This window comes from Equus asinus, chromosome 24 (genome assembly GCF_041296235.1).
Source record: "Equus asinus isolate D_3611 breed Donkey chromosome 24, EquAss-T2T_v2, whole genome shotgun sequence".
Lineage (NCBI taxonomy): Eukaryota > Metazoa > Chordata > Mammalia > Perissodactyla > Equidae > Equus > Equus asinus.
The window spans coordinates 27201608-27226159 of record NC_091813.1 but is presented as its reverse complement, the minus strand read 5'-3'; the positions used below and the strand labels follow the sequence as shown (position 1 = coordinate 27226159).

Here is a 24552-nt window from a genome sequence, read left to right as displayed (position 1 = left end):
TATAACTGAAACATCTTAATAGTTTTGCTTCTAGGCTGTTTGTTAGAATTTCTCTTATAACCATGCCTGTTCCTTTTATTTCAAGAGTATGCAGTTTGGATCTTGTACAGGCATATCTCAGAGATATTGTGGGTTCGATTCCAGACCCCTGCAATAAAGCAAATATTGCAATAAAGTGAGTCATGAATTCTTTGGTTTTCCAATGCATATAAAAGTTACGTTTACACTGTACTGTAGTCTATTAAGTGTGCAATAGCATTATGTCTAAAAAACCATGTACATACCTTAATTAAAAATACTTTAATGCTAAAAAATGCTAACCATCATCTGAGCATTCAGAGTCATAATCTTTGTGCTTTTGGAGGGTCTTGTAAAAAGATGCAATATCTACAAGGTGCAGTAAAGGGAAATGCAGTAAAATGAAGTATGCTTGCATTATACATTTCCAGTTAGTCTCTCATTATCTAATTTAAATTTAACAGCATTTATGTATTGCAAGACTCATTGTCTACTACTTTTCCCTTTCCTTCATTTTCCCGTTCTTGTTCAGATTCATTTGGCTTTGGATAGTCATTTCTGAATATTTTTCTCAGATGGGGCTTCATGGGTTATTACTCTGAATTCTTGCATATCTGCAGATATCTCTCCGTCTCCTGACAGGTTAATCATGTCTTACCTGTGTGAAGAGTTCTTGAGGTGCAGTTGTTTTCTCTCTCTTATTGTGTTTTCCAGTGTTAAGGATGAGAAATCTAATGTCAGTGTGATTCTTTTTCCTTCCTTTATGGGTTATCTTGTTCCTGTCTGTCTTTATTGGCTCATTGGGGCTCAAGTCTGGTTGTTGGGGTGCAGAAAATGGTGGTGGTCCATGCAGGAAGGACAAATATGTGTTCTTTATCCCAGCGCATCAATTATGTGGCGCCCTCCAGTTCCCTGCACTAAGTAGCTGGGGAAGGGCTCCCACTCCCTCACTCTGTGCCTTCCCACCACAGCCTCAGATGTTTGTGGCCTTTATCACCTAGTGGGCTGGGAACCTCAGGCATCCCCTGGGGCCGAGGTTCACCTTATCTCTAGAATTCTTACAGGTTTCTGTGGCCAGTGCTCTTCCTACGATTTGCTAGTTTTCTTCATCGTAGGCCTCTTCCCAGCCAATGGAGGAGAAAGCTACAAATCACTTCTGCCAGGAAACCCTCAAATTCCATACCTCACTCTTACTCAGAAGACACTTGGCTTAAAAGGCTGATAATTTGGAGTTGGATATGAGGAGTCAGACATGTTTAAATTATCATCTTGCTAGGATCCTTAATGTTTTATTTTTAATTTTCATATAGTCTCTTTCTTGGGTTTCTTTTTTTTTTTTACTTATTTGTTTTTGGTTTTTATTTTCTTTCTTGTTTTATAAGTTATGATCACAAAAATGTTCCTGAACAACCTCCCAACCCCCCACAGGCTCCCGCCCCAGCCCCTGGAAGTCAGTTCAGACTCCTATAACAAAATACCATAGACTGGGTTGACTTAGACGACAGACATTTATTTCTCACAGTCCGGAGGCTGGAAGTCCTAGATCAGGGTGCCAGCATAGTTGGGTTCTGGTAAACGGTTCTCTTCTGGGTTGCAGACTTCAAGCTGTATCCTTGTGTGGCAGAAAAAGAGAGAGCTGGATCTCTGGCCTCTTCTTACAAGGGCACTAAATCTATTCATGAGGGCTCCACCTCATGGCCTAATTACCTCCCAAAGGTTCCATCTCAAAATATCATCACATTGGAGATTAGATTTCAACATAAGCATTTTGAGAGAACACAAATATACAGTTCATAACAGAGGAATAGAGATTTTCTCTACGGTCTTATACCGGTAGTATGTTTTATTTTAGCTTCTGTTCATAATCACCCTTCAGTTTGTCAAAGGCCTTTTAAACCCGTATTCTCCTGAATGTCTGACTCTAGAGTGAAACTCTGTCTCTTGAGGCTCCCATGGGTAAGACAAGAAGCTCTGCGTGCTGTTCAGCCACGCCGCTGCTTCTCTTGCTCTGTCAGTTTAATCCGTGATTTTAGATCTAAGTCATGTACATTGCATTTTTATTTTTTCTTTGTACATCTTTCAAAAAGTTTGTTGACTTATGTTTTAATTATGTAATCAGATGTTTAGCAATTATTTAAACTCCTCCCTGTTTTAATTGACTCTGGTGCTTATTGATAGTCACTTCATTCCTTGACTTTACCATTTTTTCAGAACTTTTCTCTCAGTTCAATTATATTTTCACATAATGTTTTTAAGAAGTATGCTTATTTAGTATTTCTTCATAACCAGAAACCTTTTTATAATGGTTTCATTTGTATAAAAAAATTATTACCAGTGTTGGGGGAAAAGTTTACATTACAACTGCTGTAACTGATTTGTGTTTCTATTAAAATCCTAAAAAGTTAACTTGAAATACTAATTCAGTTATTTCTATTTATTTTTTCTAAGAAACTTTTTCTTTTAGACAGTATAAAAAGACAATTTTTTTGCTTTTAGAATCTTTATAATGTCTTTAGGTCATCAGAAATCTTTAGATTTTCCTTGAAAAGTAGAGAATTTCCATTTACTCCTAAAAATATGTTTATCTTTCTAAGTTTGTTTTGTATTCATAAAGGAGAGTTATTTTCCATGGCATTACCTTAGTCTACTACAGAAACAATTGTGTTTATAATAAAAATATTACTAAGCCTTAGTAAAATGAAACACTTCTGTTGTAGTCCATTTGCTTATATTTGAAATAATTATTAGTGAAATTTTAAAAATTAACAGTTTGTTGCAGTTTACTGTATTAGGATTTGGCCTGGTGTATTTATGAAGTTACTATATATTTATTACTAAACACCCTAAGTTCAAATTCTTGTTTATATCTCAAAGGTAAAAGGAAGAAAGAGTTGAGCTTTTTAGCCACTATACATTTCTCAGTTAAAATCAATTATGGAATAAATTAAATAACTCTGATTATTAAAATAATTGCAAAAATAATTAGTGATAGAATTATATTCTTTTACTTTCACAGTCTGTTTTGAACCAAGCCATTTAATTTGGTTTAAAGAGTTAATTATGACAAGAGGATATTTAATATCCTCTAGCATATGACAGCTTGAAAATATAAATATGGTAATTTATTGTAAAAAGAAGAAAGCTAGGACACATCATTGTTAATGCAGTCCTTTTATCTCTAGAAAATGGAACTCATATTAAGCCTTGAATCTCAGGGGAGAGAATATGGGGGGAGGGTGTGGAAGGAGCTCATTTTGTTCTTTGTATACATCAGAAAACTATCTTAGCAAACTGGGCTTCCAAGTGTTGAATAATGGGAGAGTAGGAACAATTATGATCCAAGATTTTTGCAAAGCTACATGTAGTAGTGGTGCTAGTCGTTTTTAATATCTTCACTTTATTATATTGACACCTGTTATTTATGACGTTTGTTTAAAAAAATTGTACTTAATTATAGGAAATGCATTTCACTGTGTAACAGCAATTCAAGCTTTAGATTTTCTGAATGCCCATATACTACTATACCAGCGTTGTCCAATGTAAATCCTACAGATTTAACAATTGTATTTATAATAAGTTACCACCTTATATTCTTTTAATTAGAAACCTCTATCAACTGGAAGTTTTCTGTATCTACAGTTCAAAGATACTTCATGTTTATATTGATAAACAGAGGACATTGCAGGTTTCAGACAAGTTTTCAGTCATCAAAGGAAGTCTAGATGATGCAGCTTTTTAAAAAAAGTACATTTTATTTTCATTTAATTATTTGAAAATTGGCAATGTAAGTTAACATGTTAGTATCAAGCAGATTTTTACTGACCATTATACAGTTACGTAAGTTCCTCAAATATCAAATTGGCCTCTTTTGGTCAATGTTTTAACTTTTATAAGTAAAGCTGGAATATGTATTATTTAGATTTAAAAATTGCTTGGGCATTTAAATACGGGTTTATTGGAGAAAGTATAGACCTTATTAAGTGGTCTCAAGGGAGTTTAGAATAAATTAACTGTAAATTGCATGAATTCATTACTAAGAAACAAAGACCTTTATTCATCTTTTTCAGAATCTTATTTTTAAAAAAGAAAAAAATTACTATCCGATCTTTCTTCCATTTGCCTTTAGTCTTTTGGCATAGGCAGTGGCCATGCTAGTTATAACTGATTAATCTCTACTCAGTAAGCATTTATTCAAAACCATCTATGTGCAAACCATGTTGTTAGGTGCTAGGAATAAACAGATGGATAAGCCCTACTCTGAAGGAGTGAGTAGCTTGCTTGATTGGGGAGACAGATATAGATAAACATCACTGTGACAAATGCTGTGCTAGCAGTGTGAATGAAGTACTACGGGAGACCAGACAATCTTATATTACATATAAAAATACTTTAATTGGCAGTATATTATAAAAAAGGTTCTAAAGATGATGATTCATTTGGATAGAACTTTGTAAATACATACACATGGCATTCAAGACATAAAGTGTAGTCTGAAAGAAGTCATGAAATCACGTGCAGTATTTATTGAGTAACTAGCATTTATGGAAGTGGAGATTTGAATAACGTAGGCCAGGACCAGATTGTGATAGATCAAGAAAGCCAGAGTAAAGAATTGGGACTAACCTTGGAGAATTAGTTAAGATTATTTTAAAAAATCGATATTATCTGTGTTTTAGAAAGTTACTCTGGCTAGAAGATATAGGTTGCTAACATATTCCAACAGTTTCACAAGCCAGAAACTGGAAGTCATCTTTGTCTCCCTTATCTGGTTTCCAATGAAGTCCTGTCAGTTTTACTTCCTAGATATTGCTTAAATCTATTGACTTCCCCCTGCTCCCTAGAGATGATCTTAGTTCAAACCAGCACTGTATTACCTGGACTACTGCACTAGCCTCTAACTAGTCTTACTGTACTAGCCTTGTTCTCACCTGGTACATCGTCTGACATTAATAGAACTCTACTAGCTTTTCTTTTTTCCCCTCTCTCTCTCTTTTTGGTTAGTATTTGCCTGGTGTGGTAGGTTGAATTGTGTCCCTCAACCAGGTATGTTGAATACTCTCGTACCTGTGAATGTGACCCTATTTGGAAATAGAGTCTTTGAAGATGTAATTAAGGTATAAGTTGAGATGAGGTCCTACTGAAGTAAAGTGGCCCTTAATCCAATATGACTGATGTTATAAGAGGAGATCTAATAAAAGGAGAAGAGATAGAGAGACACATGAGGAGAGAATGTCATGTGATGATGGAGGCAGAAATTGAATTGCTGCAGCTATAAGCCAAGGAATGCCAAGGATTGCCAACAAACCACCAGAAGCTAGGAAGAGGCAAGAAAGGATTCAAATCTTCAGGGAGCATGGCCTGTCAACATCTTAATTTCAGACTTTCAGACACCAGAACCGTGAGACAATAAACATCTGTTTTTTAAGCCACCCAGTTTGTGGTACCTTGTTACAGAAGCCCCAGGAAACCAACACATCTGGTGTATATTGTTGTATCCTTTAACTTTAACCTTTCTCTTTCCTTATATTTTAGATAGATCTCTCGTAAACAGAATTTAGCTGGATTTATTATTTTTCGGTTATATTTTAACAGTCTATATTTTAAATGGAACATTTTGTTTAATTACACTTATCTTAGTCATAGTATGAAATTTTTTTGCCATCTTATTTTGTCTTACTTGTCCTACCTTTCTGTATTTATTTTTCTCTTCCTTCTTGCCTTCTTTTATTTTGATAAACTTTTTTCCTCAGGTTTTTTTCCCTGCTCAATTTGAAATTTTGTTCTGGTGGTTACTCTATAAATTTTAGCATGCATGTTAACTCAGTAAGTCTAAAGTTGACATCTTTGCCTTTCCAAGTAATGTATTCTAATTCTAATCACCCCTTTCCTACTTATGTGTTGTCATTGACCTTTTCTATCTCTTTTATTGAAGTCCACAAAACATTATTATTTTTATTCTGTACAATCAGTATTTGATTGCCTTTCCTATTTATTTACAACTTCTTTTGTTATGCATTTTATCTATTATCTCACACTTTCTATGTTGATTGACTAAACTTCTGCCAGTAGTTACATCCTTTAATGTTTCTTTTAAGCTCTGCTGGTAGCAAATTCAGTTGTTTTCATGACAGTCTTTATTTTATCCTTATTCATTGGACATTGAATTTGAAGGAAACCCTTATTTTTCCTTTAGCACATAGACGATTTCATTCCAGTGTCTTCTGAATTTCATTGTTACTGTTGAGAAATCAGATGTCAGTATAATTGTCTCTTTTGAAGGTAACTTTTCTTTTCTTTCTGTTTAATTTTAAGAGACAATCTTTATTTTTAGTGTACTACAGATTCACTATGATGAGTCTAGGTATTGATTTTTTCTTTTTCCTAACTGAAATTTATTGGGCTTCTGGAAAACATATCAGAATCATGTGTCGCTAGGGGATATGTTGTAAGAAATGCATCATTAGGTAATTTTGTTGTGTGAACATCATAGGGTGTACTTACACAAACCTGGATGGTTGTACTTACGTGAACCTAGATGGTATAGCTTACTACACACCTAAGCCATATGGTACTAATCTTATGGGACCACTGTTGTATATGCAATTCATTTTTGACCAAAACAGCATTATGCAGTGCATGACTCTATATTGGTTTTCATCAGTTCTAAACATTTCCTGCCATTATTTATTCAAATATTACCAGTGCCCCATTTCTTCTCTCCTCTCCTAGAACTCTAATTGATTCAGTTGTTAAACAAATAATAAATATTGAGCCCTCTCTATTTTTTGTAATTTAGATATCAGCAAGGACCTTTTGACTTTTGAGTTTTAGATAAAATGGGTTTGACCTCCATACCCAACCACCACCACTCAGTTATATGCCTTGTGGAAGTCCAAAGTCCAAGATATCAGCAAGTCTCAGGACAATTCACCTTCTCATGGTGTTCTCTTTCTGGGCTTCTGCTTCCTACCCTGATGTCTTGATGCTGCTTTACCTGGATGAGAAACTCAGCTTTTTTGCCACATAAAGCAGTAGTAGTCGTAAGTTGTGGTCTTTATTAAGCTTCAAAACTTCTCTGTGACCCTCTAGTCCCATTTATGGTTTTTCAGCAATTCTAAGAAACACATTTTTTTTATTTTAACATTTTTAACAGTTTAATCAGAATGGGGTCTTTCAGTCAGTGATGTCTATCTTAAGTTGGTTTCCCTAGGAAATCGATTCTGAACTAGAAATTTGCATGCATGTTTATTGGAGAGTTCTCTCAGGAAGGCCACCTGTAAGAGAGTGACAGAAGCAGGACTGGTTTGAGGGAAAAGTGGAATTGTGGTGCACTTGCAACAGAGTTCTCAGCTGATACATAGGAAGCTCTGGAATTGGCAGTGTCCTTCAAAATTGTGCCTAGTTGAGATACAGGGGCTGGCCCTTTGTACTTCCATGTTATTAGATTTCAGTAAGCATGGGGAAGGGTCATAACCTGGGGTGAAGAGGCTCCCTTCAACTGTGGGCAGTTCCCAGGGAGTGACTCAACTGTGAGCTGTCAGCATCCAGCACTCCTGATACCTGGGGGGATGGGCGCCTCATCTCTGGGGAGGAGAGATCTGCCAGCCAACCATAGCATCCACTGCTTCTGTCACATAGCTTTTTATTTCTTAGTGGTGCATAAAATAATTGTGACTCTTACAATCAATAGCCTCTTAGATTCAATGAAGTGTGGTACGTTCAAGAAAGATTTAAAGATTGTATTGATAGAATCTGTTCAAGAAGACAGAATGAAAGATCTGTCTGGTTTATCTATGATGGCCGTATGAAGAGTTACACACTTTCATTCAGTCATTCAATAAAAAAAATTTGTTTTGAGTAATTACCACATACCAGATGCTATTTAGGAGCAGGACTATATAGCAGGGAATAGTAAAGAGAAATTCCCTACGTTATAGAGCTTATACTCCAGTGGAAGAAGACAAAATAGATAAATAAATATGCTGTATGTCAGGTGGTATGACACTTCCATAGCTATGTGTAACTTGATACTCACCTTGAGGTTAATATGGTCTTTATATGACTCTGACTAAGAGTTTGTAAGAACGTGCTGGCTTTCTTGATTGATGTTTCTTGATTAAGATATTATGTCACTAAGGAGTTTTCTGCCTCAGTTACGGAAATTAATGAGCCTGTTACAGTTATATTGGCAAAACCTCTAGGGTTGAATGAGGGAGTGTTTTTGTGTAATATAGCTCATAAACTTGGTTTTATACATGTTGTTAGATTTTGCAATTTTGCTAATTCTGTCGTGAGGAACATTATTATTAAAAAACATTATTGTGTGTTTAATTATACATGGGTATGTACTCAGTATTGTTCATAGAAAATTAGAGACACAGAATCTTCCCTGGAGTGTTAAACTGTTGGAAAGATACCCCATGAGTAACAGTCTTTGTAGATTTCAGTCAGACTTGTTGCATACTCATTAATTTTTGTGTTGGTGGGACAACTTGGATTCTTCCTGAGATGCAGAGTTTATGAAACTAAATAAAAAAACATAAGTATTATGTACTGCCTCTTGTCAGTAGTACAATCTGTCTAATATTAGGTCTCTGGGAGATTATAGTTTCCACTTGATGCAAACTTCAAAAACATAGGCATACTCCAAAATATCTTGCTTTTCCTTAATAAATATCACGTACCTTAAGTACTGATGTATTTTAGCCTTTTACCCCTTTCATGGTTTTTATCCATTAGCAATTCTTGGGCTCAAACATTCGAATAGACATCCAAATATATAATTCACCTGCAGGCTAAATATGAAGGCAAAATTATCTTGTAATTAGCAAGTAGTGTAGCACATAGAATTACTGACAGGTCCATGGGATATCTTTCTCTACAATTGTCATTAATAATATTTAAAGAATATCCTTTAGGGGCCAGCCTGGTGGCATAGTGGTTAAGTTTGCATGTTCCACTTCGGTGGCCCAGGGTTTGCAGGTTCGGATCCCAGGTGTGGTCCTAGCACAGCTCATCAAGCCATGCTGTGGAGTATTCCACATAAAATAGAGGAAGAATGGCACAGATGTTAGCTCAGTGACAATCTTCCTCAAGCAAAAAGAGGAAGATTGGCAACAGATGTTAGCTTAGGGCCAATCTTCCTTACCACAGAGAAAAGAAAAGAAAAGAAAAATATCCTGTATCTTCCTTCCTTTCGTTCAGTCATTCATTTATTCAGTGAAGTAATGTATGTAAAGGACATATTGCCTTATACAGAGTTTGTACTCAGTAAATGTTAGTATTTTATTTTCCATCCGGTCTCCTTCATTCAGTGAGCATTTGTTAAATATTTGGTATGCCCAGGCACTGTTTTATATTTTAGGACATTCAAAACGGAAAAGAGAATCTCTGCCTTGAGAGACCATATCATTTAGTTAAACAGACACAAAGGCAAGTAACTGTAGTACTTTCTATCAAGTATTCTAATCCAATGTAGTTAAGTGAAAAATACTTTGAGAACAGGAATTACCCAGTATGGGAGTTGGACATAGGTGACATTCGATGAGTCTTAACATAATTTGCCAAGTGGAGAAGACTTTCCTAGGAGAGGAAACTGTGTGTCCAAAGCATAAAGACATGAAATAACATTTTTTTAAAAAAAGCATTGCCTGTTGTCTTCTGTGATTAACACCTTACAGACTTTAAGGATTAGAAGTAATAAATGTAAATTTCTAGTGTAGTGCTTGACACATCCTAGCCACTCAGTAAGTGGTTGCTATTATTGTTGTTATAATGTTTCAAATATGTAATTTCAAAATCAAAGTTTATTTTTCCAAAATAGGAAGTGTAGAACATGCTGTTAAAGTGAAGTTTATTTCAATTTCGTTGTGACAAAGACACTAGCATCATTAATTTAAAGTACTTATTTATTTCATGAAAAAACTGATACCACATTAAAAAATAATAATACATCATGACCAAGGGTGGCATATTCTAGAAATACAAGGACATGTCAATAAAATTCATTAATAAAATTCATTAAATATAAAGACAAAAATCATATAACAACCTCTATAATTTATAGTATCTGTTGCACATTCATTTAAAAACCACCCAGTAAAATAAGAATTACTGGATACTTCCTTAACATGATAAAATACATATACCTCACCAAAAACCGCTATCTAACTTTGCTAGAAGTTAGATTCACTAGAAGTGTTCCTGTTACAGTCAGAAATAATGTAGAATGGTCAATATCTACTCTACTGTGAAATATTGTATTGGAGGTATTAGCCAATCGGTTTGAGAAGACAAAGCAGTTAGAGGCATATATATTGGAAAAGAAGGAGTAAAACTGTCTGCTTTTAGATGATATGAGTATATATCTGGAAATCCAAAGGAGTTTATAGAAAAATTGATACAAAAAATGAAAAATTTTTATAAAATTTAATAGCCTTACATAAAATCAAAAACCAATTAGAATATATAATGGAAGAGAAGATCCCATTTATAATAGCAAAAGAGAAAATAAAATACTTCGACATAAATTTATAAGAAATATGCAAAGTATATGTGGGGAAAACTATAAAACACCTTTGAAAGTTTCCAAAATAGACTTAAACATTTGGAAAAGCTTATCATGTTCTTGGATAGAAAAACTCAACATTAACCATGTCATTTCTGCTTGAGCTAATTTATAAACCTAACCCAATTTCAATAAAAATGCCATTGTTATTTTTTTTTCCTGGGGTGACATGAGTTAATTATATAGTTTGTTTGGAAGAACAAAAAGCAAGTAAAAATCTTTAGGAACAGCTTGCTAAAAGAGCACCTGGGGTCTCTCTCAACTGTATTATGGCAGAGAGCAGGAGGATGGATGCTGTCCTGTGACAACACTGTGAAGGTATACTGTTGACCATATCAGGTAAAGCAAACTGCTTCTGTAGATCCTTACAGATTGGCATGGAGAAGAAGACATGCACCAAATCAGTATTTGCATACCGAGTACCAGAGGCTGTTGTTGATTCGCTCCAGTAAAGACCTGGAACAACAGCTGCAGTTGGAGGCACTGCCTGATTAAGTTTACAGTAGTCCATAGTCCTCTGAGATCTGTCTGACATATGCACAGGCCAAACTGTTGGTTAAATGGGAATGTGATAGGTATCACTATGCCCGCTTCTCTCAAGTTCTGATGGTATTACTAATCTCTGCAGTGCCCCCAGGGATACAGTATTGCTTCTGGGATGATTGTTTTGTAATGCGGGCCAAGTTCCAGGAGTTTCTTCTTAACCCTTTCTACTATACTGACCCTTAGCACATGGGTAAGAGAGTGCCTGTGGAGAGTCTGCCAGATGCCAGGTAGTCTGTTACAAATATGCGTTCAGGAACAGGAGAAATAACGAGAGGTGAGTCTGTGGACTAACTGGGTCCACTGTGAGTCAAACTTGTGCTAGGACTTCGCCTATCCCTTGACCTCTTTAAGTCTGCACTTTGACTCTTGGGCCATAGTGGTGTTTTGTGTCTCCAAGAATTAGCATCAGTTCCCCAGAGTATAGTAATCTCTAAAAGGCCTGGATATTTATTTTTCTCCATGGAACAGTCACTCTATTAGAAAGTAAAAGGCCCCTCTGGGGAACATTTAGTAGAAAATTTACAGTTGTGGCAACCCTGCAGGGCCCTTCCTTAAAGGGATCTTGCTTCGCCTTCCATCAAGGGCCTTTAGGTTTTAGGACTGGCTTAGATCTGAAAAGTGAATGAGAGGGTAGCAGCAGGCCACAGTGGACTGCAGAACAGGAAGGTGGTGAAGAGGTTTGCTGTAGAATACTGGAATACCACAGTCAGGCTACTGGAAGCCACTTTCTGATGGTGAAGAAACTTGCTAGAGAATGTCAGTAGGCTAGAGCTGGTCTGCTCAGGCCTCCGAGATAAGTGCCACGAGGCTTCCCACACAGTATTCAATTGACAGCTGCACCATAGGAAAAAAAGCATGCCAGAACCTAGTCTATGGCCTTTTAGTGTCCTTTTACTCCTCTATATTGACAATGCCTGACATTGCACCAATGTCAGGCAAAGGAGAATTGTTACAGGGTCCTGATCCTGTAATCCCAAAGTGGAACAGGAAGGGTGGATCCGAAGCTAGGAAGTGTAGATTGATAACTGGCACAATTACAATTGATAACCGGCACATTTATATTTAGAGGATGTAAGGAGACCAAGTCATTATTTTGAAAACTGATAAAGGGGGAGAATCAAGTCTTTTTTTCTCTGCCTTTCCTATACAAAATATACCTCAAGTAGGCAAATAGTCAACAAGGATAGATTTCTCTTTATTAAAGTTTTTTCAGCCAAGTAATGAAGAAGGAATGATAGACTATCACTGTTTTGCAACTCCTAATGTATTAGGCCAGCATTGCCCAGTAGAAATACAATGTGAGTCATCTATGTAATTAAAATTTTTCTAATCACTGCAATAAAAAGGTAGAAGCAGATGAAATTAACTTCAGTAGCATATTTTTATTTTTATTTGCCTTTTTATTGAAGTATAGTTGACATACAATATTATAGTAGTTTCAGTTGTACAACATGATTTGACATTTATATACATTATGAAGTGATCACCACAATAAATCTAGTAACCATCTGTCACTATATAAAGTTATTACAATATTATCAACTGTATTCCGTATGCAGCACATTACATCCCTGTGACTTACTTATTTTAAAACTGGAAATTTGTAATTCTTAACCTCCTTCACCTATTTCATACATCTCCCACCTCCTCCCCTGAGGTGACTACTAGTTTGTTCTTCGTATCTATGAATTTGTTTCTGTTTTGTTTTGTTTGTTTGTTTGTTTTGGTTTTTCGATTCTACATATAAGTGAAATCATATGGTATTTATCTTTCTCTGTCTGACTTATTTCACTTAGCTTAACACCCTCTGGGTCCATCCATGTGGTCGAATGGGTAAAGAAGATGTGGTATATATGTACAATGGAATATTACTCAGCCTTTAAAAAGAATGAAGTCTTACCAATAGTATATTTTATTTAACCTACTATATCTAAAATATTGCCATTTCAACATGTAATCAATATGAAGAATGTTAATATATATATTTCTTTTTGTACTAAGTTTTTGGAATTTGGTGTGTATCTTATACTTACAGCACATCTTGGTTTGGATTAGCCCCCTTTCAAGTGCTCAATAGTCATATTTGGGTGGTGGCTACTGTATTGGATAGTTCAGACCTAGGCAGTGACCATAATGGCATTAACATCACAGGAAGAGAGATAACCAGACATTATGTACCTTCTGGTGGAAGTGCAAGACTGCCTATGAAGTAGTCATGTCAAAATAAGTAAATAAACTTAAGTCAATCTCATTAAGCATCTAGATCTAACTACCTGTTTTCAGGAAATACAGTGGAATGAAGGAGCATATAGAACAGCACTATGATGAAACAAAAAGCAAAATCCAGACTGTAGGATACTCTACACGATAATTGACTTGGTTTCTTTAAAAAATAAAATGGCAAAGGCAGGGGAGAGGATAAAAACCAAAAAAGCCTTCAGTTAATTTATTAACCAATTGAAATATAAGGGCTTTCTTTGTCTCGTCCGTGAAACTGTGAAAAAAAAATAGACAGTAGGAAAAATTTGAACACGGACTAGATATTTAATATGAGAATTGGCTTTCTAGACGGGATAAGGGTATTGTAGTTATGTTTAAAAACAAAAATACATATTGGCAAATAGATGGATGAAATGGTGTCACGTCTGGGGTTTGCTTCAACATAATTCGGAGGTGTGAGTGAACATGTGGGGTAATCAGTGAGACAAGATTCCCCATGGGTTGGTGTTTGTTGCAGCTAGGTTTACATGACAGTTTATTGTCATATACTACTTTTTTCTACTTTTGAATATGTATGAAATTTTCTATAACAATGTTTTTTAAAAATCCATGAAATTCAGATTCAAAATCAGGAAAGTATTTTTAACTTTCTAGTTTGAAATACTTTTAGACTTAATAGAAAATTTGCAAAAATAGTACAGTTCCCATATACTCTTCACTCAGCTTGTGCCTAGTTTTCTGTGGACTGTGCCTCCTGCGCCTTTCCCCTTTGTTTACTCTGTATCCTTTTGCCATAATAAACCATAACTGCAGGTATAGCAACTTCTGAGTCCTGTGAGCCCTTCTAGTGAGCGGTTGGGCGTGAAAGTGGCCTTGGGAACACGCAGCACAGTACCTAAATTTGGATTTGTCTGGTATTTTATAATGATTAGATTGAGGTTATGCTTTTTTTTTTTTCAAGAATACCACAGAAGTGATGTGACCTTCTCAGTACATCACGTCAGAGAGTAGATGATATAGATATGTCTTAGTTTTGGTAACGTTTCTTGATCACTTGGTTGAGGTGGTGTCTGCCAGATTGCTCCTCTGTAAAGTTACTGGTTTCTTTTTTGCAATTACGGAATTCTTGGGGTAGATGCTTTCAGTCTATGCAGATATCCTATTTCTTCTCAAACTTTCACCCATTAGTTTTAGCTTTCATTGGTAAATGCTGCCTGCAACAATTGTTACTACACTGTTCTAATGGTAATTTTGTATTTCCAGAAAATTTTTTGTTTTAATCTCTAAACAGGCTGGGACTATATATATATATATATATATAAACAACAGGTTGGTTTTATTTGCAACCAAAAATATTCATAATTTGGTGAATTTCCTTACCTTATTATTTATATTAAGCATCTTGTTTGTAAAGAAAATAAAAGTTGCTTTGTTAACTTCCTAGGTACTCTAGGTTTATCTCGTTTTAGTAAATAAAACCATCCTTTTCGGAGTATTGTTCTGTTATGATAACAGATTATTATAACCTGGAGATTTTAACTTATTTTCTCCCAAATTACTCACCATCTTTGATGTAAATTACAAGGATAATACACTGAAGTTCTTTCTTGTCTTATAAAGAGTCAACCTCACATCATAACATAAAAAGCTATTCATGTTTAATAACAGAAATAAGATCCTCCTGAGAAAAAGAGCCAATGGATTGATCAGGTTTCTCTTCCTCTATTACATTCTGTTTCATAAAGAAAGTGGAACGAATGGTCCTATTCTTATCAACTGTTGTAGAACTGTTACCAGTTGTTTGCAAAACTACTGTATTTCCTTGTGCTAAGTCATATGTTCTGGAAATGGTGATCTTAACAAAGTCTATTTAATACAGAAATTTATTATATGGTGGCAAATGCAAATATAAATTCAGTATTAAGAATGTACCTTAAATATGGTATTTTTAGTTCTTTAGGAAAAAAGGAGAAGGGTACTAACAAAGCATTTAATGTGTTTCTAGGCTTTGTACTAAGCAATTCATACTTGCTATTTCAGTTTATTACAATAAGCCTGTAAAGTAGGTGTCTTCATTAGAAATAAGTAAACTAGTTTAAGGTGGTGCAGTAACTTGTCTAAAATCACTAGCTACTAAATATAGGAGTCAGTATTAAAATCCTTGTCATACTCCAAAACTTACTCTTTTTCTGTTGTAGTCATGATTTTCAAACTACTCCATGAACAGTGCAGTATTTTGTTAAAATAAGGATTCTACACTGCCCTCTTGTGCACTTACTTTTTAATGTGAAAAATGATTAAGGTAAATTTCTTACGTTACTATTTCAGATTCAAACTGTTGGTCTGGCTTTGTGAAATTTAGCAAATCTTCCTGTGTTTGGAAATTGAAGGGTAACCTTCAATTCAATAATGCCTGATTATTTCCTCTTAGACATTGCTTCTGTGATCTACGTATTTTTCTCCAAATGAAATGTGCTGCCTTAAGCTGTCACTAAGCAAGCTGCCTCTGCATTTGCTTGGCATGTAAATGAAGAAAAGGGGTAACATTCCATTTTTCTTCAGAACTGTAATCTCTAGTAACTACTCAATAAGCACTCCTTAAAAGTTTGAAAAATTGACACAGATTTTAAGTAAATGCTGCCCAAAACTTTTCCTTTTAGATCATAAATAGGAAAGATGAAGGAAACACACATTATTGTTGGCGATGATGCTTTAAAAAGCTATCCTGGTATGTTAACTAGTCATGTAACTGTAATACTTAAACTTCAACTAATTTTTAAAACAGATATGATATAAAAGCCAGCAGTTGTAGGTCTTTTTTTTCTAAAGATTTTTATTTTTTTCCTTTTTCTCCCCAAAGCCCCCCGGTGCATAGTTTTATATTCTTCGTTGTGGGTCCTTCTAGTTGTGGCATATGGGACGCTGCCTCAGCATGGGTTGATGAGCAGTGCCATGTCCGCGCCCAAGATTCGAACCACCAAAACACTGGGCCTCCTGCAGTGGAGCGCGCAAACTTAACCACTCGGCCACGGGGCTGGCCCCAGTTGTAGGTCTTTTTAAAGCAGTGTAAAAGAAATGCTTTCTATTGCATATTTAAAATATATTTGAACAAAATTGATGAACTTTTAAACATAATTTCCTCTCAATTGTCTGTGATTTCTCTCTTTGAGTGATGACGCTCCTTCTCTTTTGGAAAGTAAACTTTCAACTTACTCCCTTAATCTAATATATGTTGTTGTAAGTGCTGTTTTGTTTTGGCTTTGTTTTTGTGTGTATCTTAATTGTCTGAGTCAGCTTTTTCTCTTTATACTGTATGCTCATACAATGCAGGACCTCTTGTTTTTATGTTGTATTGTCAGCATACTATAAAGGCCTCTAGCAAATGCTTTTTTATCATTGGTTGATGAAGTAGATGTGATTGTTCTAGCTCTTTTCCTGTAATATTTTAGATTATATAATTATTTTTATGACCTATGTCCTTTTGAGAATACATGATCCTATTCATGACAACTGGAAGGCCAAGATATCATACTAATTGATAATCATTTATTTGGGTTTATTTTCAATTATAAAGCTAATAGGTGTTTATGAGGGGAAAAACAAAAGTTTGGAGCCATGAAAAGGAAAATTTCTCCCTCTCTGTTACTCACATACAACCACCATTTAATAGTGTCTTGTATCTAATTACTCTTCATTAGATCATTTGAAAATATGCTCTTGACCGCATAACTGCTGAGGACCTATGTGACGCCTGTTGAACCGTGATGTTACATCTTTTGGCTTCAGTACGTGGAGGGGAATGGGGGCTGACAAAGTAGAGAAGTATTCTATTTCATTTTTTGATTGCCTTTAATTCTGCTCTTTTATTTTGGAGCAGGTCTAAACTCCAGAGTGGCTCTCTTGCTTTTCTCCTAACATTTTTCCTACTTGTCTCTCAGAATTCCTTTCTTTTCTTCTATAGTATCTTTCGCTTCCTGCTTCTGGAAAGGGAGCATTGGGATTTCAGCATAAATTTGGTTTCCTGGGAGAAGAGTAAGATGATAATCTGAGTGTCGGCAGATGGGAGAGTAATTGACGGATTCATTTTATTGATTCCTTTGAGATGGTATTAATGTATGCGTGTGTGTATATATACATGTTATATATTATTTAGTAATTTTGTTTGTAAAAATTAAATATGATTGGCTTAAAAGACTGAGGGAAATGGTCCGCTTGGCTATGAGAAGCACTTTATAACTTTTTGTATATTTCGTTGATAGTCTTTTAAAAAACAAATTTCTGTGGGGCTGGCCTGGTGGCATAGTGGTTAAATTCACACATGCTGCTTCTGCAGCCTGGGTTCACTGGTTTGGATCCTGGGCATGGACCTGGCACTGCTCATCAGGCCACGCTGTGGCACCGTCCCACATAAAATAGAGGAAGGTTGGCATAGATGTTAGCTTAGTGACAGTCTTCCTCAAGCAAAGGGAGGAAGATTGGCAGCAGATGTCAGCTCAGGGCCAGTCTTCCTCAAAATAAATAATAAATATTCTAAAGAAAAATAAAATTCTGCTATTTCATGTATTATGTTTGGAGGATAAATTTTAATAGGAGCTTCATATGGCAATTCAAATTTTGGATTTGCTTGGGTTTTATAATAAAATTAAAACCATGTTAGCTTAGATACATGGAGCATGTGTTAGGCGGGACATAATGAAAAAAGTTTTTTTTTACACAGCAGTTGCATGGGGGAAATAGATCCTAATTCTAAAGTGTGAAATTTGAACTGGCAGAATCATAAACATTTTTAACATTTTAAAGGCTTTTCAATCTGTTCTGTATGAGATGCAGTTTTATTTTTTTACATCTACTTTCATTACATGATAGGAAATAGTGCCTAAAAGCAAAAACTCTTGTCTATTTACTTTCTGTTTTCACACACAAACATAAACTTTGTCTTCAGTGTTTCAAATTGTCATTAGGGCCATTGATTTATTTTTTTCAAATGAATGAGACTGCTTATTTTTGAATACGTGAAACTCACACTTTGCCCTGTCCTGTGACTCTTGTCTTTTTCTTGTCTCACCTGCTCGGACATTATAGTGTCCTCGTAGGCCTTTAATAGATTTATGCTGTTATTTTTGCCAGCTGCTTTATTGAGCCTACATCTGTACTTTATTTGTGCCATAGTTTATGAACAAATGTTGTGCGTTTTGGACAGGAAGATGTTAAAATATTTATCTAACAAAGACAGGACCATAACCAAGTGAAGTTGGATCAAAATTTCATATTTTCTTACTATTTTTGAAGTTTGTATAGACGTATACTAGAAGGCTATTTTATTTTAGAACTTACAAAAATATCCTTTTTTTCTGTTTTATTGTTCAGAGGTGTTTCTATGTTGAAAGCTATTTATTTAATGAGATTATTGTCTTTTCTGTTATATGGAAGCTGTTGTCTCTTGGTTTTGCTTCCTCCCTTTGCTCTTCTCTATTTTCCATTTTGCTCACCTCAGATCCAGCTGGAAGTATTTCAACTATGATTTATTGAGTATTGACCCAACATGAGGAGTCCTCTAACTTAAAAAGCTCCTTGCAAAAGCTCTCAGTTTCATAATTTTGCTTTACTTTTTGTCTTATCAGTTTGTTGATAATAATAGCATCATTGATTTATTGAATGCTTCTAATACGCTGTGATTCCCTCGTATGTAATGTATATACATACGTTATCTCATTTATTCAAGAATTTTATAATTTCTGTTGGCTACAGTGAAAATCAGATAAAGTTTTTTTAGTACCTTTTGATATTTCCATCATATACTTTAGTAGCATAAGGAATAAATTGGTGTTCATTTTCTAAAGTAAGGAATACTTTTCAGATATATAAGGATTATTTTATATTAAGAATTTTATGTAGTAACTACTTATAGATCATTTATTTTTTCAATTTCTTTTATGTGAATGCATTATTACTTACTGTTGTGGAAGATGTCTGTGTATGTGTTTTATTTATGGACTTTAGTTTTTAGAACCATTTTATAGATTTGCAGAAAAATTGAGCAAATAGTACAGAGTTCCTGTATCCATCCCCGACTCCCTACAAACAGAATATTCCCAATTCCTCCCTCCCATTCCCTTGTAACATTTCTGCCATTCATTTCACTTATTCATATGTTATAATAACCCAATTCATTGTTATTTTGAATAGTTATCTATTAGATCAATTAAGAATAAGAAAAATGAAAAAAATTATTTTACCTTTATTTATTCCTTCGCTGTCCCTCTTCCTTTTTTATGTAAATTTGTGTTTCTGACCTATATAATTTTTTTTCCTCACTTAAGAACTTCTTTTTAGCACTTCTTGCAGGGCAGGTTTTCTGGCAACGAATTCCTTCAGTTTTTGTTTGCCTGAGAAAAATCTATATTTCTGTTTCACTTTTGAAGAATATTGCTGAATAAAGAATTATAGGTTGGTAGATTTTCTTTTTCCCATTACAGTTTAAATTTCACTCCACTTTCATCTTGCCTGCATTGTTTCTGACAAGAAGTCTGATGTAATTCTTATCCTTGTTCCTTTACAACTGAGACATTTTTCCCTCTGGCTTTCTTCAAGATTTCCTCTTTGTCTTTGTTTTTTTGTAATTTAAATATGATATGCCTAGGTGTAAATATTTTAGTATTTATCCTGCTTTGTGTTTTCAGAGCTTCCTGGATCTTTGGTTTGTTGTCTGTCGTTAATTTTGGAAAATTCTCTGTTAAAAATAATTCAAAAATGGTGAGAAGATATCTCCAAGTTAAGTAGAAGTAAGAGTGTATAAATTCTTATTCAAGTTGAGATTTTTCTTGATTCTTGGTGTGACTAATGCTTTTGATTGAAACCTAGACTTGTTGGACATTATGTTGTGGAACTCTGAGTCCTGTTTTATTTAAGCCTCCTGTTTTAGCAGGCCTCTCCTGACACCTCTCCAGCAGGGCAAGGGAAGTGCTGCCTGGTTTCTGCCAGGTGAGAATGGAAGTCCAGATTTTCCATTTGGCCTCTGTAGAAGGCGGGGAATTGTGGATGCCACTGGTTTCCTACAGTGAGGATGTAAGTTCGGAATCTCTATGTGGCCTCCACTGATGCTGCACTGAAAGAGGGACAGCCTTCTTATCACCGGGTGGTGGTGACAGTCCTGATTCTCCTAGACCACGGCAGTGAGAGATGGAGAGGCGCCTCTACAGCAGGGCAGGGGTAGAAGTCTAGGCTCTCCCCATGGTCTCCACTAACTTTGTGGTGGGGGGTATCTCATACTCCCCACTCAGCTTTCTTTGTCCATATCCTGGCAGGGGATTGGAGTGCCTTGTTATAGTCTGGTGAGGGTAGAAGTCTAGGCTCCCTACTTGACCTTTGCTGGGGATGGGCAGTCTTTTCCATGGTGTTTCCCTTGAGTAGGGTGGTAATTATCTAAAAGGTTTCTGTCTTGCCTCATTGCCCCTTTCATGAAAAGAGAGAGAGCAGGCTTTTCCTGGGGCTTTTTTTGTCTCCTCTCATTGACATTTTTGGCTTGCTGGCTTCTCTCGTATCCAGTCTGAAATATATGAAGCAAAAAGAAAACCGAGGATATTCATTACCATATTGTTCTTTGGGTCCTGAGCTCCCTAGTTGGACTGCCTTCTTCTCTTCACCTTTTAGAGTCTTCTTATGTGGTGTTCTATATAATGTCCCTGATTTTCAGTTGTACTTAGTGGCAGGAATGGGGAAAAGTTTGTCTACTTCATTTTCCCGGAAGCAGATGTCCCAGGAAGATATCATTAATGTGCAAAAATTTAATTATGCATAACCTTTTAAGAACAGTTGACGCTGTAGTTGCTCACTAATTAATTATTGAATTGAATCAAAATTGGTGCATTCTTTAGGAAAGCTGTTTGTCTCTATCTAAGATATTCGTGAATTAAAAAAAGGAAGATGTGAATAAAATAAACACCTGCAGCATTTCTACCAAGCTAGTTTTCAAATATATGAATTTCTACACTTTTTAATAAACATAATTTATGACTTAGGGGAAGAAAGATAGAATGTATGATATTGAACTTCAGTCTTTTCCTATCATTTCCTTTGTTAACTGGAAACTGGTTCTATTACATTAAATTCAGTTTGGATGATCATTTATCTTTTAGTTGTGCTGCAGATTGTTAAATGAGCCTGGTCTTTATTATAAAATCACAGATCATCTCTGGAGCTGGTGAGCTGGCCAAAACATCTATTCTAAATTATAAGTTGTCATTTATTTTGAGGCTACTCCACACGCTTTGAAAGATGAAGGATCAGATGCATCAGGTGATTTTTCAACAAATGCTGTTAGAGTATTCAGTTTAGATTTTAAAAAGTATTTTTAAAAAATTTCAGTTTGAATAATGACTTGTTTAAATTTTAATTGGACTGAACATTTTCTGTTTTCACAGTATTTAACCCAGTTGTTAATTAAAGTAAATAGTATCTTCAGGAGGTAGGACAGTTATCTCCATTTTACAGATGAGGAAATAGATAAGTCATAAGCTAAATGACATTTTTAAAGAGCATTCAGTGACTTGAGATTAGAACTGGAACAATAGACCACGATTGGAACTCTAAATATTTTTTTTTACCACCATCTTGTGCTCAGTCCAATAGACCATGCCAGTAACCAAATTAAATTTATATATCTTTCAAAATGAGAGCAAGAGGGGAAAACGGGTTATCCAATTAGAACTTTAGCTTCAGACATGGTCCGTAAATATCTAATTTTTCAGTCTGATGCATAGAAAATGTTTCATTATTACATCCCTTCTTTCATATGCAGCATAATAAAGAGTCCGTACTACAAGACAATTTCAAAAATTATTTTCTCCTTAACAAGAAATATGAGTTATTTGAAATTTTTTTACAATTTGAAGAAAAATTGAAAAAGATGTGATATGTATAACAAACATAGGTATAGTGCATATACTTACCATTAAATATGTTACATATCTATACTCCATATATTGCACATATGCAATATAAAACTTACTGAAAATTTATCATAAGTTTACGAAGTATGAATGCTATCATGTTAAAGAATACTATTATGTAAAATAAGTTGGAATTTGAAAACTGGTTTATTTAACTTAAATTTCTTTGCATATTTTTCTTCTCAGTTTGAAATATTATATATATAAAATGTAGAAATACTTTCTTTTTAGAGTATTTTGTTATAATATGTTGGGAAGACTTTACCACCAAAAATTAAGGATCTGGGTTCTAGATGTGGCTCTTATTCTGCTACCTATATTGGTCATGGAAGCATATTTGCAGTATTGACTTTGGGAATTAGAATCCTGAAGCCGCAGTTGATTGATATTGTAGCACCATGCAGATTTTTTCTCTGCTGTTTTTTTTCATTTTTTCTCCTATTTTTAAGAGTTTTCGTGGTACTCTATTGTTAAAATTCTAGTCAATGTCAGGTAAAGCTGGGTAATAGTGTATTGCTTTCTATTCAGTGCTTCTATTTTTCACATCAGGTATTTTCTTTAAAATGACTTTGTTCCAGGTGGTACTAAAAAAGTTTAAAATTAAAGCCCATATGTCAATTGTCCAAGATTAGGAATGCCTATAATGAAACTAAATTATTGTTTTATTCCCCAAGTCCAAAGTAATTCATCCTACCTTTGAAGCTCCATAGTTGTTTTTTCATTATTAACATTTATTGTGTTTTGCTTTGTATTACAGTGAGCTGTTAACTTCATCCCCACAGTACCTAGATAAGTGCTTTACACTTTGCCTATTCTCAAGTACATGTTTTGAATCGAATTCAGTTCCCTGAAGACAAAATAAACGTATGACTTCTTTCTGATGTCTGTTTTTTTAATATGGATATGTTGATTTTGTTTCTATTCCAGCTTGCTTCTCATTGGGCTGTCAAATTATGTATTCATTTTTAGTTTTATTATCTATTCATAGTCAGGTATTTTCACCTGGTTAGATCATTAGGATTTTGTTTCCCCAAGAATCTTTTAATTCTCATGGTGAAAAATCATTGCTCAATTACTTTAAAATATAAATTCCATTCTAATAAATGCCATCTAGATGACCAGTCTAATCAGAACAGTGCCTGACACATAGTGGGTGCTCAAAAGATGAATGAATGAATGGATGGATGAATGAGAGAACTAATGAATGGTTCTTATAATCTGTCTAATAGTTTATGCTCTTAGATATTTATAGGTAAGGTCACTATGTTCAAGTATTCATTAAAAATTCTTAATTCTAATTTAAACTCCCTAGTGCGAAAGGCAGATTCTCTGCATGAACCTGCTACATGAAGCCTGTTAACTTAATTAAGGTGTACCAAGTTAATAGTTATTCAAAGTAAGTTAATAGGTTACGGATCATTAAGCAGAATTGCATAGAATTGTTATATAGATTAATTGAGAAATAACGTGTGTAAAGGGAGTCTATAGACTGTAAACTACAACACAAAGATTAGTCTGTTCATTAAGCAAGCTTTTATTATTAATATGGAACCAGAAATGCGTGTTAAACAATACTGCTGTACTGTAACTACATTTCTTAGAATACACAGTGTGTGTTTGAGCATATATTGTTGTTTGTGCTGTCAAGTCCTATCTGACTCCTAGTGACCATATGTACAGCAGAGCAGAACCCTTTCTGGACTTTTTGTGCTATCCTCTCACCTTCTGGTGCTCTATCAGACAATGCTCCGCTGCTATTCACGGGGTTTTCCTTGCCAGTTTTTTCAGAAGTAGATGGCCAGATCCTTCTTCGTAGTTTGGAAGTTCCACTAAAACCTGATCACCATGGGTGACCCTGCTGGTTTTTGAAATACCAGTGGCATGGCTTCCAGCATCACAACATGCAGCCACCACAGTATGACAACAGACAATGAGTGATATGGATCCCTGACTGGGAAACGAACCCAGGCTGTGGCAGTGAGAGTGCTGAATCTTAACTGCTAGACCACCATTGAACATAAATAGTCATGCATCGCTTAATGATGGGGATACATTATGAGAAATGTGTCATTAGGTGATTTCATTATGGTGCGGACATGATAGAGGTACTTACACAAATCTAGATGGACCAATGTCATTTTTGCAGTCTGTTGTTGACTGAAACATTTTTATGTGGCGCATGATTGTACTGGATTGTGTAGATTATCAAGATGTAGACTAAGCTTATTCTTGGTAAGGTGTCTTTAGATGTTC

The 24552-nt window shown here is 35.0% G+C and overlaps 1 protein-coding gene across 1 annotated transcript in view; it reads left to right on the top strand.

Moving 5' to 3' along the window:
* RNGTT (RNA guanylyltransferase and 5'-phosphatase) overlaps positions 1-24552 on the top strand; it is a 281137-nt gene that overhangs the window by 184344 nt on the left and 72241 nt on the right. The gene's annotated exons all lie outside the window — the stretch shown is intronic.